The sequence below is a fragment of the Lissotriton vulgaris genome, chromosome 1_1 (assembly GCF_964263255.1).
Source record: "Lissotriton vulgaris chromosome 1_1, aLisVul1.2, whole genome shotgun sequence".
Taxonomy (NCBI): Eukaryota; Metazoa; Chordata; class Amphibia; order Caudata; family Salamandridae; genus Lissotriton; species Lissotriton vulgaris.
In genome coordinates, this window is record NC_141685.1 from 562,956,651 (window position 1) to 562,977,255 (window position 20,605).

A 20,605-nucleotide genomic window follows, 5' to 3' on the forward strand; every position below is an offset into this window, starting at 1 on the left:
AAAAAGAATTTGAGTTTGAAGGAATTAAGAAGTCATTCTGGACAGTAAAGATAAAACATCCACATTTCAGAAAGTGATTTCTAATATTAATGCTAGGGAAGTACCAATCCCAATAAGGTAGGTCCCAAATCATGAACCGTTCGTGGCAGACCAGCTCCACATGCAGGATAAAAGTTCTCTGTATATTTTCTACCTTGCAAAGGGCTTTGTTAATTACCCAATTCGGGTATCCCCTGGCTTTGAACTGTTCTATCATAATGGTGGAGTCCGCTTTGAAGCCGGCCTCTGTACTGCAATTTTGTACTGCAATTTTGTTTTGCCCTCAGCAGTTCCCCAAATGGAATGCTCCATTTAAAGGGGTCTAGGTGAATGCTGAGGGCATGAAGTAAGGTATTCCCTGCAGTTTCTTTGCAAAAGAGTTTCGTCTGTATGGTATCACTGACTACCTCTACTTTAATGTCTAAAAACTACACAGAAGTTTTAATCATGGTACTAGTCAGTATGATGTTGTAATTGTCAATATTATGTTTTTCAATTACTTTTGTGGCCTCCAGTTCATCGCCCCTCCACACCATTAAATAATCATCGATGTAGCAGAAGCACAACTCCACTCTCTCGATTTCAGGAAAGATGGAAGTGTCTGATAAGGTCTCCTCCTCCCATTTGCCCAAGAACAGGTTCACAAATCTTGGGGCAAAACAAGTGCCCATTGCGGTGCCAGTCACCTGTTTGTAAAACGTGCCATCAAACATGAAGATATTCTTGGTGAGGCAGAACTCCATCATTTCAAGGACCATGTTTGTGTGGGATTTGAATCTGATATGTCTGGTCTGAAGATATCCTTTGCACACTTCTGCACCATGCTCATGTTTGATGATGGTGTAGAGTGAGCTGACATCTAACGTGATTAGTAGGAACCCTTCCTCCCAGTGCATACCTTCCACTTTACTAAGGAAATCCTTGGTGTCCCAGACATGGGACGGGAGATTGCTCACATACTTGAAAATGTTTTCAGTAACACTTCCTTTTGAAGATTCTATGGGCCTCCCTTGGGGATTTAGCAGGTCCTTGTGTACCTTTGATAAAAGGTAAAGTACCAGGAGAATGGGATAGTCTCATTTTACATAGCAGTATTCCTCCCACTCTAATATCCCTAGGTCTTTCCAGTTATTTAGTTTTTCCCGGATACATTCAAAACTGTTGGAATACGTCTTCCTGTTTACTTTTATGTAGAATTTGTGATCTGTCAGTTGTCTAAGAGCTTCAGCAATGCATTTTTCTCTATCCAGGACAACTACATTTCCCCTCTTGCCCGCAGGATGGATGACAATGTCTTTATCCTCCGATAGGGAGAGTAACGCTTCCATTGTGTGAGCAAGGCGTAACTGCCGAAACGCGTAGCGTGGAAGCATAATAAAACTTCCTGATATACTCTTTCATTGTTTCATGAGAGTACGTCTATTTTGCTTGGTGATACAGATTTTGGTAACTTATTTACTGGATGCTTTCCCGTGCATGCAACACCTTCCACGGGTCCGTGGTTTTAACACGAGCAGTTAGGTGATTTGGATACATAAGGGGGACCTTCACAAGGAACGGGCGCTGTAAAGAAACCAATGTATTGGAGCAAGGATTGATCAGATACGAGGAAAAACTCGTCCCAGAGGTGAGGAGAATCGGTCGGGCTGGCAGGGAAGTGGGTTGACACGCGGAGAGACTGTGTGCCATCTCCATTTTTTTTGTAGGTCAGATCAGCTGCTCCTTCACATTTCTGCGGGTGGGTAACCTGTGTATCTCTTTCCACTTGGGCATTTCTCCTAGAGAACAATATTGGCAATATCACAGCGGCAGAGGGAATCTGTGATTACACAGGGGGATGCACCAGCATATTATGTAATAAAGAACTCAGGAAGGAGAAACAAATAGCATTTACGTGACGTATTTACCACCTGCATGGAGGATGAAAGCGAGAGAAGGGCTGCAGCCCAATCATTATTTGCGCCAGCACCAGGCGTGAATGTCAAGGCAACTGCCACTACCAGCAGGGACATAACTAACAATGACAAACTAAAGAAACTGGAGAAACTATATAAATCAGAGGTGTCGAAGCGGTGGGAGGCCATATCCTTGCAGGACTATACATACAAGGATATGGTCGCAAGAGGTCTGAGAATATATACCATCCCATGTTGTGAGAATCCCAATCCTAAGATGTTGGAAACTCAAGTTATCTATATGTTTAATACTTGGACCATGCATGTTACTGAGTAAATTCTTTCCTTTTCCAATATGGACGTTATCTAACATGACTCTGTATTAATTTGCAAGTCCTCTGTCTATTACAATTATGTATGTGGCGATCACTTTGTTTTTTGTACATATGTGTGTTTTCAATCTCACTTCCATTGTGTGAGCAAGGTGTAACTGCTGAAATGCATAGCTTCGAAGCATAATAAAACTTCCTGATATACTCGTTCGTTGTTTCCTGAGAATGCATCTATTTCGCTTGGCAATACGGATTTTGTTAACTTATTTACCGGGTGCTCTCCAGGTGCATGCACCACCCTCCATGGGTCCGTGGTTCTAACACTAGCAGATAGATTTGTATATATATGTATATATCTCCAAACAACTCTGGCACACGTAATGCTCCAGCCAGACACCTACACTGCAGTTCCAATATTCCAGATAAGTTGTATTGTTTCATTACATTGCTGTAACCCATTTCAGCCGGATCCCCTGCCTTGTTCACACAACGATCCAAAGTACTGCAATTACTTTTATGCTCATGACAAATGGTCACTTAATGTCATAGACAACATACCACAAAAAGCAAATACTTCTTTCTTGATTGTAAGTTTGATTGGTCTTTTGTCCATCTCTGGTTTTCTGCATTTTTTACACATACATTGATCTTTTTTATTTTTTATTTTACTTTATTGTTTCAATATTAAATATTTCATTTTCCTTGTTTTTTCTATTTATTATTTGTATTTTTACATTATCAAAATATTAGACTTTGTGTGCAGGTGAGTGAAATTTCCCTTTCAACAAAACCACATGTGAATAGATAATCATTTATGTGCCTCAGCTTAAAGCCCCTTAATGTGTGTTTCTCTCAATGGATTCATTCCATGGTCAGCTATCTGGCATAAGTATAAATATCTCTCTTTCATATATCTTTAGGTCTATTTAGAGCCAAACAGTGATATTCTTGTGTTTTTTGCTCTAACCTGGTTGGAGATATTCTCTGATATAATATAGACAATATTTCTCCAAGAAATAATAAATAATTCAACCTAATAGGTCGCAGCAATAAGGTGTGAGTGCAATTACTTTGTACAGTGTGCGTAAAGTGCAAGTACTCAGGTTTCCATCACAGTATCAGATGTCCCAACCTTTATGTTTGGATCCTTTGAGTTCTATCTCCCATCTGTTGTTTTGTACTTAAACTAACTATTTTGGCCTTGAAATGTGCAATTACGCAAAGATAGTGCAAAAATGTTTCTTAATGTAGATCTCTAGACTACCAATAACACTGGAATATAAATATAGTGTTGTAGATTATATTTATTAGCTTTTAAGTGTAATATATTCAAATATATATGTTATATATATATATATATATATATATATATATATATATATGTTCATAAAGAATCCGATATTTGTAGAGGATGACAAGTGGGGCGGTCCTCGCTCACGGTATCGGAAACCCTGCAATATACCACACACAGTTCCTGATGTTCCTCAGAAAAAGCAAGGACACCTTGGAAGTTTACAGTGAAAAGATATTAGTGACTGCACCAGCAACATGTTTCAGCTTACGCCTTGGTCATGCTCCAAGGCGTGACCAAGGCGTAAGCTGAAACGCGTTGCTGGTGCAGTCAGTAATCTCTTTTCACTTCCAAGGTGTCCTTGCTTTTTCTGAGGAACGTTAGGAACTATGTGTCGTATATATATATATATATATATATATACATTTGGCTTTTAGGTTCAAATATTGAAGTGCGGCTGAAATGTGGAACGGACGCGAGCTGGCACCTTGCAGAGTGGTGCTTTGCTCGTGCAGATGACAACAATAAAGCAGGACAGTAACCTTCGAAGAAGCATGCCTTTTAATCATGACATTTGCGCTTGGGGAAACAGCACCCACTAAGGTAATAAGGCACGGACTGCATCTCTCACAATGCTGCGAGGCCACGCCCATCGGGGCGGGGAGATGATTTAGAGCCAGGTGTGCCTGCAAACGCTTTTCCCCAATGCCTCCTTAGAAGCCACTGAAGAAAGGACACCGTCCTGAAACGCGTCTGGCTCCGACATTGGCGGATTTGTTTGCCTTTCCGAAGTTGTTTGCTGCTAGCATGCTGCCATTAAATGAAGTGTGCGTAATGAAAGTGTCCATGGGGTTCTTCACAAAATTGGAAGTCTGCAGTTTTGGATGTAACAACGGCCTGTCCGGGTCGTGTGAAAAGCCCACTGCTGTTGTCAGCGGATCCAGGGCTGCGCCACAGAGTGCGGCTGATATGTGGAAAGGTCGCGAGCTGGCACCTTGCAGAGTGGTGCTTTGCTCGTGCAGATGGCAACAATAAAGCAGGACAGTAACCTTCGAAGAAGCATGCCTTTTTTATCATGGCATTTGCGCTTGGGGAAACAGCACCCACTGAGGTAATAAGGCACGGACTGCATCTCCCACAATGCTGCGAGGCCACGCCCATCGGGGCGGGGAGATGATTTAGAGCCAGGTGTGCCTGCAAACGCTTTTCCCCAATGCCTCCTTAGAAGCCACTGAAGAAAGGACACCCGTCCTGAAACGCGTCTGGCTCCGACTTTGGCGGATTTGTTTGCCTTTCCGAAGTTGTTTGCTGCTAGCATGCTGCCATTAAATGAATTGTGCGTAATGAAAGTGTCCATGGGGTTGTTCAAGAAATTGGAAGTCTGCAGTTTTGGATATATATATATGTATATATATATATATATATATATATATATATATATATATATATATATATATATATATATATATATATATATATATATATATATACACATATATATATATATATTTGGCTTTTAGGTTCAAATATTAGGAACTTTGAATCTGCAACCAAGTTATTTTCTATTGGTTACAGCTTGGTTTTATTTCTAATGATTTGTAATTATGCATAAATCCATCACATTATGTGGGAACATACCACAAAACCAATTCAGTTCATAACAGATATATTATGTGAGGCATTTGCCTATGTCTACATTTTAGATTTCTGCCAATAAATTCTCCAATAGCTGGATCCGTTAATAGACCAGAGGCAGTAATTGCCAACAGCTGTAAAACATTACTCATCCTGCTAATCAAAGTGACTTTCTGCTAAATAAACCATGAGATAAGCTTTCCCCCCATCAGTGCAGTGGGGTGGAAGTGATGCAGGCTGTGAAGAGTCCAGCATGGAAGATACATCACAAGCTTGCATTTGCCTTGTAATGTATGCATGATTCAAAACGTAATGAACACGTTCTCGTTTTCATAAGGATAAAATGATGTAACAACACAAATGTTCCTCAGGTAGTACAAGATGCCTCTTGATATATGAATCTGCGGAGATCTGCACAGTGACATCCTTCTCTTAAATTCTGCATGAGAGTAATTGCCTCAGGTGGTTTTTTGATACCTTGTGCATGCATAGTGCGCACAAGCAGCTGTACTTATGTACAGAAGAATTCGCAACAAAAAAACTAAGAATATATTAGGGGAAATGAAGACTGATTGAGAGGATCGCCTGAATTTTCACATTTAAAAAGATTAACTTTAAAATGTGTCATTGTTATCTTTTTCATACACCTTATAAAGGTTGAGGTTCTTTATGTAAAATGAGAATATGTTTCAAATCTTTAAAGGTAATGGAATTTTCTTTAAGAAACCACAGTAGGTCCGTCATCTTAAAGAACCATGGGTAAAACTGCACGCTCGGCTCAGGACATATTTGTGCAGTGAACACATGGCACCTGTGTGTTTGCGGGCATTCTTAAAGCTGCTCTTTTCCATTACTGAAGTAATGCTGTTTCATTTCCAATGCACCTGCACAAATACACAAAGAATTGTTGAGAGTTTTGGTGTAACAACAATACCGGGTCAGAATTCGGCGCTCAGATTTTCCCGCCAGGGAAGCATCGTGATACAGACAGTTTCAATAGGCACCTTGACAAAGTCACAGGGATAACCAAAACCAGATTACCAGTTTTACTTCTATAGTTTCCTGTTTTTTAAGAGCATAATGGAATCACCATAAAACCAATACCGTAGAGGTCATGAGACAGTGCCGTTAGGTCAATTCCTTTCAAAGGTAGGAGAGAGACTTGTGCTTACTCAAAAAATAGATGAATTACTAACATGTGTTTAACAAGAACTCAAATAGAAGCAAATATGAAAAACAGGCAGTGGTAACGTCTACTGTAGTCTGAAGGGAGAGCTTACTTCTGTCTGATGCGGAGGTCAAGGACACACATGATGGAATCATGACCATTACCAATTAAGCACAGTGCTACCCCTGCTAGGTTCTCAATTTTCAGAACAATAGCTCAAGGAAAATCGTGTATCTTCTGTAAAGACACCATCTGTCTATTATGACGTCTTATTTTCATTTTCTGCTCCGAACGTTTCTTTAGCTACTGAATTATGGGACATATGTTCAACTCAGAGTGTCCAGGTTGTTTGGTGTGTATCCTTTCCGTGCTGACAATGCTTGCATTTAGGGAACTACATTTTTATCTTTTTTTCTTCAAGCACTCTATGAGGGGAGGCATATTTTCATGCTCTCTTCCCTGTGTGCTGCTTCCCCTTTACCTTTCCAGTCCCTTGCTCTCTGTGTCACTTACCCTTTCCCCTGAGCTAGTCTGTAGCTTCTACCACCTCTCCTCATCACACTTATTTTTTTACTATTCCCCCAATCCCACTCCTCTTTTACTTCCCCCCCTAAGCTACTGCATGATATACTATTGCAATAAATGCCAAATTGGTTATAATGCCTCCAATAAACGGATGGGGCACAGTTTGTACCATAGAGAAGCATAGTGCAGAGGTTGTTGGGATGAGTGCTGGATGTTTTTACCTCTAGCACACATGTTGGAGTCCTCTGATACCGGCACAGAGGAGGAGCAGACTGCAATACATAGCATGGGTGGCGGGCACCACACATGTGTAGCATCTGATGGAGAGCGATGAATACTGTGACAACCATCCATGTTTCATAAGGGAAGGAGAGCTGTTCCGATTGACAGGTATATATAGAGTGGTCCCAGACAGAACACAACGGATTTAAGAAAATCACGATGTTTAAGTTAAATAAATTTAGAAAAATAAATCCTTTAGGGTGCAAGGTGTTTTTATTTTCACCGCACCAAAGTCAATCAATGAGCAAAAAATTGGATGAGAAATATATACACAATATACATAAATTCAATACGCCCACAGGGAAAGGGAAAAGTATTGGGGAAAGGGTACACATTTTTTTGTTAGTTTAACATCACTAATCAAAGTTTACATGTGCATGACTCTAAAGATCACAGTCACGAAATTTAATAGATCCCCATACGTGGGGTCGGAAAACAATACGTAAACATCAAAACAACATTTCAAATAGAAGCTCCTATTCAGCTGTATATATCAGGCTATCCTTAGGAGTTCTGGATTGTAGAAAAAAGTCTACGTTTCGACCCTGGGATTGTAGGACAGTAGATCCTTACTACGCGGGTCTTCGTCAGGACGTGAAGGGAGGAGGAGGGGTATGGTGGGGCTGTTTCCTAGACAGAAATAGACGTATATTAAAACCGGCCTCAAGAAGAGTCCCAAGATAATAATTGCTATTGCGTTCGGAGTATCTACATTAAACCTAAAGTTCAAGTAGACGATCCATTAGTACAGTGGATTGCTCCATGTAGTCCTCTTTTTTGCTACAATTACGGCGAATCCGTAAGAATTGGCCAAATGGTAAATTGTCCCGAAGGCCCCTAGGGTGATGGCTGGAATAAAGGCACCTGTGGGCGTTTTGCCAGCGCTCTATATTTACCAAATGTTGAAGTCCTCAATATATATTCCCTGACCTCGTTCTCAAATACTTGCATTTTCAGATTCAAAAATCGACAATTTGAGTCTCCCTACTTTACCCCATAATGATGGAGGTGCAGTCCTGAATAAAATACGAGTGACAACCATGCCTTAATACAAGGGTAGGCTCTATATGAAGTAACAATGATGTCTATTGTTGAAAGTCGATTCTGTGGCGGTAACTATAACTAAATGGCGCCCCTGTCACCATTTCTATCATGGTTTTTAGATACGACAATCACTGGCATAATTACGTCACGCCAACGACCAGGGATAATCTCCCAGGCCACCTTTTTTGATTACTCACCAGGTAATTTTTATGCTTTTTTGATTACTCATCAGGTAATTTTATGTTAATCATGATCTGATCCTCAGTATATATATAAAAAACTTTCCTCCTTTTGTAGTTTACTTTAAGTTTAATGTAGATACCCCGAACGCAATAGCAATTATTATCTTGGGACTCTTCTTGAGGCCGGTTTTAATATAGGCCTATTTCTGTCTAGGAAACAGCCCCACCCTACCCCTCCTCCTCCCTTCACGTCCTGACGAAGACCCGCGTAGTAAGGATCTACTGTCCTACAATCCCAGGGTCGAAACGTAGACTTTTTTCTACAATCCAGAACTCCTAAGGATAGCCTGATATATACAGCTGAATAGGAGCTTCTATTTGAAATGTTGTTTTGATGTTTACGTATTGTTTTCCGACCCCACGTATGGGGATCTATTAAATTTCGGGACTGTGATCTTTAGAGTCATGCACATGTAAACTTTGATTAGTGATGTTAAACTAACAAAAAAATGTGTACCCTTTCCCCAATACTTTTCCCTTTCCCTGTGGGCGTATTGAATTTATGTATATTGTGTATATATTTCTCATCCAATTTTTTGCTCATTGATTGACTTTGGTGCGGTGAAAATAAAAACACCTTGCACCCTAAAGGATTTATTTTTCTAAATTTATTTAACTTAAACATCGTGATTTTCTTAAATCCGTTGTGTTCTGTCTGGGACCACTCTATATATACCTACATATTACCCAGGTCCCATTGACTATATGGGTCTAACCCTAATCTCTACAATATGTTCCGATTGACAGGGCACTTCTAATTTGCTTGTTATCTGTGTACACCTTCCTTATCGTTTTACCACGCATGGATAGTGTATGATGTGGTATCAGAACCCCAGCTGGTTAGCCATTCCTTAATGGTGCTGTGGCATGTTAGAACTTGAGCATTTGGTGGCTGTTCATTTTTATGAGAAAAGAGAAGTACATTGCATCCAACTTGCCATGAATTAATTTGTCATACAACTTCTTATAAATGTATATTAAAGCCCTTTAAACCAGCAATATACTCTTCCAGTCTCATCCATCTAGTAAAATAATTGGTAGCTATGGTGAAGCACACAAACCCCTTAGGCTTACAATACTGTGGTAAATAAAATATTACCCTGTCGGAATTTCTATACTTAAACAATGGGTCATGCATATAATGAGAGGCAGAGTCCGTGGTGTCCGATTCAAAAGGGCTTTATTTCAGTAACTCGAGTTAAGGGAGAATCGGGTTCCATCACCACTAAGGCTCAGGAAGGGTCTTCTGAACTTTATTCACAGAGTACATTATTTATACATTAAACATACATTACATTGCATAGAGAAGGCGGAGCGCTCCAGGCGGAACAAGAGAAAGAGAGAGATAAGAGCACATGGGCGTGCAAAAGGGCGTGTAAGAAGGCGTACACGTGGGCGTTCCCTTGAGGAGTCATAGGTGTGTCATAGGTGGGTGGATACATGGAGGGGGTCTGCGTGGTCAGCTGGAACCTTTACCCTACTTGTGTGCGCCACTTGGTCATGACGTGTAATTGACGTGTAACTGGGGGAAGCTGGGGGGAGCTGACTTTCGTTCTAGTAGAGAAGTCTTGAGTGTCAGGACGACCTGCACGTTGGATATTATCTGATATCTTAAGTTTGGGGGATGTATTGTCTGAAGTAAAGGTCGCTTGAGCAAAGGTTGCACATCACTAAGAGCCAGTGTGTGCATATATTTCTTCGTGCATTGCGTAGGGGCCATGGGCTTTCTATGGATGCGAGCTCTGTAAATCACTTAAACGGAGACAGGAAGGCTGGGCTCTATCTCTGTAGACGGGTTCTGTTTACCTTCTTCACTAAGCAGGAATGTGTTTCTGTGGAGCAGAGCAGATAACTGTGAGCAAAATACTGTCTTGGCAGGCCGGACTGGGCCCCTCTTGGCTGAGCAGAAAGTATGCGAGAGGTCAGGGATACATAGCTGAGCTGCAGCTTTCAGAGTATCTGGAGGCAAGAAAACTGAGGCTCAGGCTGAGCCACAAAAACGGGTTCATCTCGACTTTTAAACGTGCACAATGCAAATACATTGGCAACATGGGCAACATAGGCCTCAGTGCAGAATTAACATTTCTTTCATGGAAGGCTTGGTAACTGACATTCTAACATGGGACGGAAATGCAGAGGCATTATTATTACAGGCATGAGAGGGAAAGTGCATGGGTGACATGAACATACACTAAACGTGGGGTACACGCAGGGGACACATTGGCCACGTAAAATTTCTATTTCCTCATTCCCTCCTTGTCCCCTACTGTGCCCTTCAGGACACATCTATATTCATGAGACCGTATATCTGATCATACAGCATCATTTGTTCGTCTTTTTTCTTTTGTATACGTGGATGAGGAATACAGGCAGTGGCACACAGGCCGCAAATCGCCGGGCCACATTGCAGACAGAGACAGCAACCGAATATCATAAGCAGTATCATTCCTAGGAACGACAACACTGTCCATCCCCATCCCGACATTACAACCCAGAGCCAACTGGACCAAGTCCATGGGTCTTGATGCATCTCGTGAACTATCTTGTGGAGTCTTGTTATTGCTGCGTACACAGAGGGCGCGTTATTTGGAATAAACACGCAACAACTGGAGCCGATCACTCTACAAGCCCCGCCCCTATCTGCCAGGATGACGTCAAGAACAAGGCGATTCTGAAGAACAACAAGTCGCATGGCAGACTGCTCCTCGGTCAAGTTCGCCAGGGCAGATGTAGTCTCATTCACTACTGCTTCTAGAGTTCTTGTTACCTGCATATGAGTTTACTGTTTTGGACGGGACCTATGAACCAGAAGTATCCTTTAATAAAATCTGTATATTGCTCCCAAACTGTCTCAGTCTGATCAACCACTGGGGAATCGATCTCCCTCCTGTGTCTAACATGTACTAGTCGTGAATCTCGATGATAATTGGATGGGGCCAGAAAGACAGGTGGCAGCAGGAACGCTATATAACAAGTCCCACCCCAGTCTAAGGGCAGACGTACATAGGCTGTCCGACCGCAAATGAAATAGGAATGGCGGGAAGCTTTGAAAGTAGACTTTCCTTTATCATTAAACTCGACTACAGTATTACAATCACTGTGTCCCAAATGTACTGATCCTTTCTTTCTAACGCACATTTCACCTTTTACTGGTAGGACTGATATAAACGGTGGACCTGTATTTTTGTCGGACTGAACATTCAGAATCATAAAGTTAAGGGAAGCATTTCCTTGTTCGTACACTTCATTTTCTAGATCGGTCCCTTTCCTCTGGGGAAGACCGTCTTCGTCGGGAAAACATGCCTCGTTCATAACGGTATTCAAGTTTCCCCATATCCAGACACCCTGAGAAACTGCAGACTTTCTGTCTAGTGATGACATTAAAGCAAACCATGCTCCGCACGAACCATTGTGCGAGAACGGAAAAGGAAAAAGGGGCAGAACTCCCTTCGTTTTCTGATAAGGTGGGAGTCGGCCACATACCCAGCAATTTGTTACATTGCTGGTCTGATGAGAATGGTGCAACATTCGAATAAAAGTATTGTTGCGCAGGGCTAGTCGATATGACAGTTCATGGGGTGGCAGATCACTGAATGTGTGCTCTACGGTGTCATTAAAGTAAGGATGTATATGTGAAGAAATAGGAGGAAAGAAAACATGTAACGCCAAGCTGATACATATTATAGTGATGCACAGAAGAGACATAAAAATCAGAGTTACTATACATCTACTGCGTAATATCTTGCAGTACTTTTCTTTCATTTCTCTCTTTTTACTTTTCTGGTCTACGATCTTATACATGTCAGGAACCTGGCTAACCGATTCACCACCTAGTGGACTTAAACAATTAAACGCTGTCTGACTTACTAGATCGTAATTTGGACCTATATTCCTGTTGCGGAGTCTTTTCTAGCAAAAGGGGCTTAGAGTCTGTATTATCTTTAGTACTTTCGGTACTGTCCTTAGTCTTTGTCAAAGTTCCAGGATCTCCAAAGAATTTTTTACAGTGTTGCGCGTTAAGCCATCCCTTGCGTCCTTCGACCTTGACAGCAGTCCTCGTGGTGAGCAAAACTAATTTTGGTGTTTTCCAGCGCGGCTCAAGGGGGCTTGAACGATCAAAATTCCGAACGTACACGAGGTCACCAGGGACGATGGTGTGCTCCTTGACTTGAGTGTTGTCAGGGAAGGCGGTGGCAACCTGTGAACGACAAGAGAGTAGTGCAGACATCAAGGAAGCCAGGTAATCTGTCAGCATGTTACTGTCAACATCAGTTATTTTCTTAGGCATAGGCGTACCATATTCGGTGGTCTACCAAAAACCACTTCGTAAGGAGATAGGCCTGTTCTGGAATGAGCTACCATACGCATGTAAAAGAGGGCAACCGGCAAGGCTACCATCCAATCCACACCTTTTTCTGCACAGACTTTTTCTAATTTCGTCTTAAGTGTCTGATTATGGCGCTCGACAAGTCCAGCTGCTTCTGGGTGTCGTACACAATGAAACTTCCACTGATATCCTAACAGAAAGGACACTTGTTTCATTAATTCAGAGGAAAAGGGCTGACCATTATCTGAGTACACAACACGGGGCAATCCGTATCTGGGGAAAAACTCACGTACCAATTGCCTGGCGGTGGTCACAGCAGTATAATCTGGGACTGGGTACGCTTCTGTCCATCTAGATAGTGCACACACAACTACCAGGACATACTTGTAACCTCTACATCTGTCCATTTGGATATAATCCATCTGGAGGACTTCAAAAGGATGGTCAGGAGGATGAAATCCGCCTTGTTCCACCGGAATGCCTTTGCCTGGATTGAACTGGCAACAAATCATACAGGTACGTACTTTCTGTTTCGCTGCTGCAGGCAGGTGCTTGTTAAACCAGATATTCTGTAAGCTGTCTAGCATTGCCTTTTCCCCTCAGTGTGCTGGACTATGTACTGTGTTTATGATGACTTGTACCATAGAGTCTGGGAGAAACCATGTACCTTTGCCTTTAGTCATCCAACCATGGTCAGTCTGGACCCCTCCTTGTTCAGTCCATTTCTTTATTTCGTCTGGAGTGGCATGTGTCTGTATGTCGAGTACATCTTGTGAAGGATCCCTGACTGTCATGCTGTTTGTCAGTAATAGTACTTCTGTTTTTGTCGTGTCTGTTGGCGTCTGGGCTGTAAGATTAGCTGTTCGGTCTGCCAGGTCGTTACCCTGGGAAAGGGTGTCTGTAACTTTCGTGTGTGCTTTGCATTTGGCATATGGCTACAGGTAAATGTATTGCTTCTAACAGAGCCTGAATAAGGGGACCATGCTGAATTTTGGCCCCTGATATCTTAAGTTTGGGGGATGTATTGTCTGAAGTAAAGGTCGCTTGAGCAAAGGTTGCTCATCACTAAGAGCCAGTGTGTGCATATATTTCTTCGTGCATTGCATAGGGGCCATGGGCTTTCTATGGATGCGAGCTCTGTAAATCACTTAAACGGAGACAGGAAGGCTGGGCTCTATCTCTGTAGACGGGTTCTGTTTACCTTCTTCACTAAGCAGGAATGTGTTTCTGTGGAGCAGAGCAGATAACTGTGAGCAAAATACTGTCTTGGCAGGCTGGACTGGGCCCCTCTTGGCTGAGCAGAAAGTATGCGAGAGGTGAGGGATACATAGCTGAGCTGCAGCTTTCTTGTGTCTGGAGGCAAGAAAACTGAGGCTCAGGCTGAGCCACAAAAACGGGTTCATCTCCACTTTTAAACGTGCACAATGCAAATACATTGGCAACATGGGCAACATAGGCCTCAGTGCAGAATTAACGTTTCTTTCATGGAAGGCTTGGTAACTGACATTCTAACATGGGACGGAAATGCAGAGGCATTATTATTACAGGCATGAGAGGGAAAGTGCATGGTGACATGAACATACACTAAACGTGGGGTACACGCAGGGGACACATTGGCCACGTAAAATTTCTATTTCCTCAATACCTATTGAAATCTGCCAAAGTATCTATAATCAAGAAATTCCTTTTGCTTGCTGTTGTTAATTTTGATCATTATACCTTGACCGTCCGGATCAATATTATTTATAAAATCACCTTTAAGGGGATCAGCTTGTCAGTCTTTAAGATTGAGAAGTAGTTCACAAAACTATATTCTGACTCACCAAGAATTTTCTAGACACACTTGACTCTAAAGTAAACACAAAACAATTTAACCAAGAACCTTGAATATGAATGAGTTCAAACTCCACTCTTATTGTTCTTGGCCTTCATATGTATTTTATTATTTGCTATGTCAGCCGGCAGCTTTACATTTGAAATGTAATGTCCTCTTACTCTCTCCTCTATTATTTTTCTCTCTCCCCACTTTCCTTTTCTAGCCAAATCTCTCTCTTCCTTTCATAGTGTCTCTCACTCTCACCTTCATAGTCTTCCTCTCTCCTCTCGATTCTTCCTCTCCCCATTCTCTTTTTCACTCACTCCTCCATTCTCTCTCTCTCCTCTAAATTGTTTTCTCTTGCTCTCTCTCCCCTCTATTTACCACTCTTCCCTCCAATCTGTTTCTTTCTTCTCCATTCTCTTTCTTTCTTTCCTGCTTTCTTTCTGTGCTCTCTATTCTCCTTATTACATTTCTAGTCTCTCTACGTCTCAATCCATTCTATCTCCTCCTTTCTTTGTCCATCCACTCTTTATCTCTCTCCCTTCCATTCTTTAACTCTCGCTCACCTCTATTCTTTTTCTACCCTCCTTTCTCACTCATCCTTCTTCTCTCTCTGCACTCCAAATTATCTCTCCACAACATTCTCTCTATCTCTCTCTCTCTCTCTCTCTCTCTCTCTCTCTCTCTCTCTCTCTCTCTCTCTCTCTCCATTGTCTATGGGCCTTTTCATTCTCTGTCTACCCTCTAGTCTCTCCTGCTCTTTTTCATCCTAGAATGAGATTTCTTTAATAGGAAACTCTTTCAAAAATTGTCCACCATGCATTGTCAAGCACCTTCACACATGAATTCACATGCCATTTGCATAAAGCATTGTCAATGCCTATTTGACTCTTTTACAGTCAGTACATTCTGTCTTTGCTAATGTGTGTTTGATTTGGCTCCCATGAAACACAGTGAGGTGGGGGCCTTAAAGAGGCTGTGCATGTCAATGAATCAAATTGCATTTTTATTCCAAAGAGATAGAAATGTTATTCTAGGCTCCATCACTCGTGGAGTACAGGGTCTATTATGAAGACAAAGGACATTTCTATCTGTGATATGGCTTCCTCGTATCAGCCCTTTGATGGCCTTGAGCTGCTGTTTAGGACTAGGAGCTGTGCCAGACAATATTTCAGTGCATCCCTTTGAGGGATTAATGAGCTAAGAAATATGCCTAAGACGCCTCTTCCACAAGAGTACATTTTTCACTAGAAATATATGCATGTCAACAGTACCGTTTGGTCATGCAATACATATGACATGTGCAATCATTTACAAAATGAGCAAAATGTATTTTTGCAAGACCTTTCAGAAATCTGCAACTTATTTTCTTGCAGTCTCAATGGACATTAAATTGCAGGGCAGAAACAAATCAACTTTCCTGGCAATATCCAATCTGACATTTAACAACCAGGATGATATGCTGTTATGCCAGCTTATGGAAGCTTTTGTGCTATCTGAATGCTAATTAACAACAACAATTGATATAGTCATTACAATTGGTAGTAGCCAAATTAAAAGAGAAATTGTTTTCTCATATCACAGTCCTTAAGATTAGCGGGTTATATCCCCTGCTGCTCTAAAACAAGATCTTCCCTTTCATGCAATCAAAAGGGCAAAATTGAACTCTTAAAAGTAAGTGGAAGACTTAAATGATCTTGCACATAAAAGGAAGTACAGAGTGTGAATTTTGCACTCCACAGAAATCTTTGCAGATTTGGACATATTATACTGTATTACATCTTCTATGACATAACATTGAGGTAAAAAATATTGTGATTCAAACACATTCTTGCAAAAGTATAGAGGACAAATTGATCAACTTTCACACACTTACTATGTAAAAAGTGGAACATATCAACTTTCAACTGCGCACAGATGGAAGAAGCACCATCAGAGTCACCCTTGCATATAAACCACCAAGACCATGCCACAGCTTCTGCAACACCATCCCTGAATTCATCGCTCCGATTGCTATTGACTCCAAGCACTAAATCTTTCTAGGGTATCTCAACTTCTACCTTGATGACCCCTGCAACTCCAACACAACTGACCTCCTGGAAAGCATGAGCAACATTGACCTCAAGCAACTTGTCATCAAACCTACCCACATCGCAGGAGACACGCTCGGCCCCACTTTCATTTCCCGTGACAGAGTCAAGTACAACTATGTCTCACAACTTACCTGGACTAACCACTACCGCATTCACTTCACCATCTGAGGACCTACAAACACTGGCACCATGCCCCCCAGATGCACGTGCAGAAACCGGAAAAAGATATCAGAAGACCAGTGGAACAACGGTCTCAACTTCCACCTCCTAGACAACCTCCAACCAAGAACAGCCTGCAAAAACATCTCTCAGTGTATCACAGAATGCACCAACACTATTGCCCCAGCCAAACCTGCCAAATCCAGATGACATGCCAGAAGAGCCAGCTAGCTCATTGTGGAGCTGAAATCCACCAATCACAACTGTCGGCAACTGGAAAGGAAGTGGTGCACCAGCAAACTGATAGGAGACAATACTACCTTCAAGACAGCACTTAACCAGTACTACTGCCTTCTGAAAGAAACAAAGAAGAACGCCCTAGAAGACTGCATAGAATGCAGCATAAACCGCAGCAAGGAGCTCTTTGCCAGCATGAATGAGTTCTCAATCCTGCAGCTGCCAAGAACAACATCGCTCACTTCCAAGAACTGCGTGACACCCTTGCATACTTCTATCACAACAAGATCTCAGTCATCCATGAAAACTTCAAACCCCAATGTCCTGTAACCAACAGCATCAGCCTGTTAACACCAAGGAGGAACACAAACCCTGAATGCTGGCTCACCCAGTGGTTCCCTCTCACTACTCTCAAGCCACAATCTCCATCATGAACTTTGTGCACTCTGGAGCACCCACAGAACTGTGTCCCCACTGCATCTTTAACCTCGAGAGCAAGACGATTAGTAACAAGCTTAAGAAAGTCCTGTAGTCCTCCCTCACCTTGGCCTCCTTTCCTGAGGACTGGAAACATGCTGAAGTAAGGCCCCTCCTGAAGAAAACATCCACCGACCCAGCAGAACCAAAGAACATCTGGCCCATCTCCCTGCTTCCCTTTACAGTAAAGGTTCTCGAGAAGGCAATCAACCAGCAACTCGCCGAACACCTGTAATACAACAACCTCCTGGACCCCTCTCATTCCGGATTCTGAGCAAACCACAGCACTGCGACAGCCCTGATTGCGGCCACAGACAACATCAGGGCCCTCCTGGACTTCCTCAAAATGGCATAGCTATTCCCAGCCAATGCCTTGCCATGAAACAACACATAGTGGTCTGTTGAACTTGGCCCATACCCTGCCCTGAGAGACCACACGCACAACCTTGGCATCTTCTTGGACAGTAAGCTAACAGGTAAAAAACAGGTAAACGCAGTCTCATCCATCTGCTTCCACAAAATATGTATACTCCGCATGATCTTCAGGTGACTCCCAGTCAACGCCAAAAGAACCGTCATGCAGGGCCTTGTCACTAGCAGGTTGGATTATTGGAGTACACTGTATGTAGAAATCACAGTAGCCTCCTGACGAGACTACAGACAATTCAAAATTCAGCGGCAAGACTCATCCTTGACCTTACCAGACGGACCCACATCACACCACACTCAAGAATCTGGACTGGCTCCTGATCTGCCTCCCTATTGCTCATGGACACCCCCTGGAGCTGCTGGAGCAACAGCAGAGGACGCTTCTTCTCACACCTGGCAGCCTATGCTTGAAACAACCTTCCCCTGCACCTCAGGACTACCTCATCGCTGTGGGAATTGAGGAAAGGACCTGACTGTTCAAATGAACAAATACCCACAAAGCAGTTAGCTACTCCAGTGCCTTGAGACCCTCAGGCTAATTTGCTGCGCTGATTGAATGGTTGAAGTACAAATATTACCTAAAAAAATATAGTGGAGAAAAATATTTACATAGGTATGAATGCATATTTTAAAGTATGTAACAATATTTTTTTTAAATAGAAATTAACTCTAGACATAATACATTTAAAATATATAAATAATACAAAAAATGTAAACATACATTTAATAACTTAACACATTATAAAAAATGTCACAGTAAACAAATTAGAATAATACATAAAAATACAGCAAATTTAATATTACAATAAATGAAAACAGCATAATACTATTCATTTAATGAAAATAAAGACATAATAATTAAAATAAAGTAATATATATATATATATATATATATATACATATATATATATATATATATATATATATATATATTAAATGATACAAATGCAAATAAAAAAAAATTTAAAAAAATTCAAATTATTTACATAAAAAATAAAACATATAGGTTGTGGGGCAAGATGGCGTCCACGCTGGACGCGTGAGCAAGCTGCTCCTGCCGGACCCCACGGACATGGTGCTGCCGAGATAGGTGCAGGCGGCAGAGGGTCACTGTATTGAGGAATACGCTTAAAGGACTTACTGGCGTTTTGGCAGTCTCGGCCGTTTCGGCATTTGGAAAGGCTGTGAGTTGGACAGTAGTGAAAGCTGCAATGGCTCCTAAAGGTCGGAGAGGGCGCGGGCAGGGACCCACTGGCTCAGAGGTACAGGGTGATTCAGAAGCTGCGGTAGCAACAACGGCTTCAACTACGATAAGCTCTGCTTCAGCCCCAGCCCCAAGCGCAACAAAGATTACAGCCCGGGGAGAGTCACGAGCCAAGGAGCCGGATAGGGCAGGGAAGGCGGTAACTCGAGCGAAGGAGAACGCTGAGATGGAGGCAGCAAAGCCCGTTAAAGGTATACCAGAGCTATTTCTTACCATGAAAAATAAAGAAGCTGCTAAGTCTGTTTTGGCTAAATACTCTGTTAAAGACTCTGCTCCTATTGAAACTGTGGAGGCATTGATTGAGCGGGAAGAAGACTATTATTATTATTAAATCAGTTTTATACAGCGCACGGTTACCCTAGAGCATCCCAGCGCTTTGCCAACAGGGAATATCAGAAGTAAACAGAGACAGAACAGGTTAGCAGAAGAGGAAAGTTGTAAGTTGTTTTCGAAAGCGCAGAAGACAAGGTTCCGCGCGTAGACCTAGAGGGAGGGCATTCCAGAGGTTGGCGACGTTAACAGAGAATCTCCTTCCTCCTGATCGGGCCTTTTATACCCTAGGGACAACAGTCAGATGTTGCTGGTCTGAGCGTAAGATTCTACTGGCTTTATACGGGATCACCATCTTTTGAAGGACGGGGGGCCTTTGCCTTGCAAGATTTTGCGTGCAAGGCAAAGGGATTTAAGACAGGTTGAGGATGGAAGCTCTTATAGACTGTAAGGAAGAAAGGAGACAAGGAGCTGAAATTATGAATGAATTAGATATTGCAAATGGGTCTGCTGGTGAGGCATCGACTGGCGCTCACCTGATTGAAGAAGAGATTGAGGGGGATAGGGAGAGTGCGCAGGAAAAAGAGCCAGAAACAGCAACGACTTTAAATGCAAATGTAATCACTACCCAGGCCAAGAATATAGAGAGTACAGAGAGTCTTAAGAAGAAGGACCACAAGGGGGGGCTTCATATGATCCTATGGGTTCCAATATTATTGAATCAGACTCCGCTGATGTTTACTCCTTGTCAGAACACTCAGTGTCATCAGCTGAGGATCTTGTGCAACAGTATGCCACATATATGAGTATGGAAGAAGGAATCCTCCATAGTAGTTTTGAAGCAGAAGATCAGGGCTCAGACTCTTATGACGCTGGAACAGTCCGCAGATTGTGGTTAAATCAGGATGGAGATAACCTAGAAGGAGTAAAAGGAAGGGACGGTGATACCACTGTAGCGTCCCTTGCGGGAGAGGAGCAAAGTGAAGAAATCTCACTTGGGCTAATATACAAGACTATGATGCTGCATAGAGATGAGCATAGGCAGGACAGTTTGAGAGTGCAGAACTCGTGTAAAAA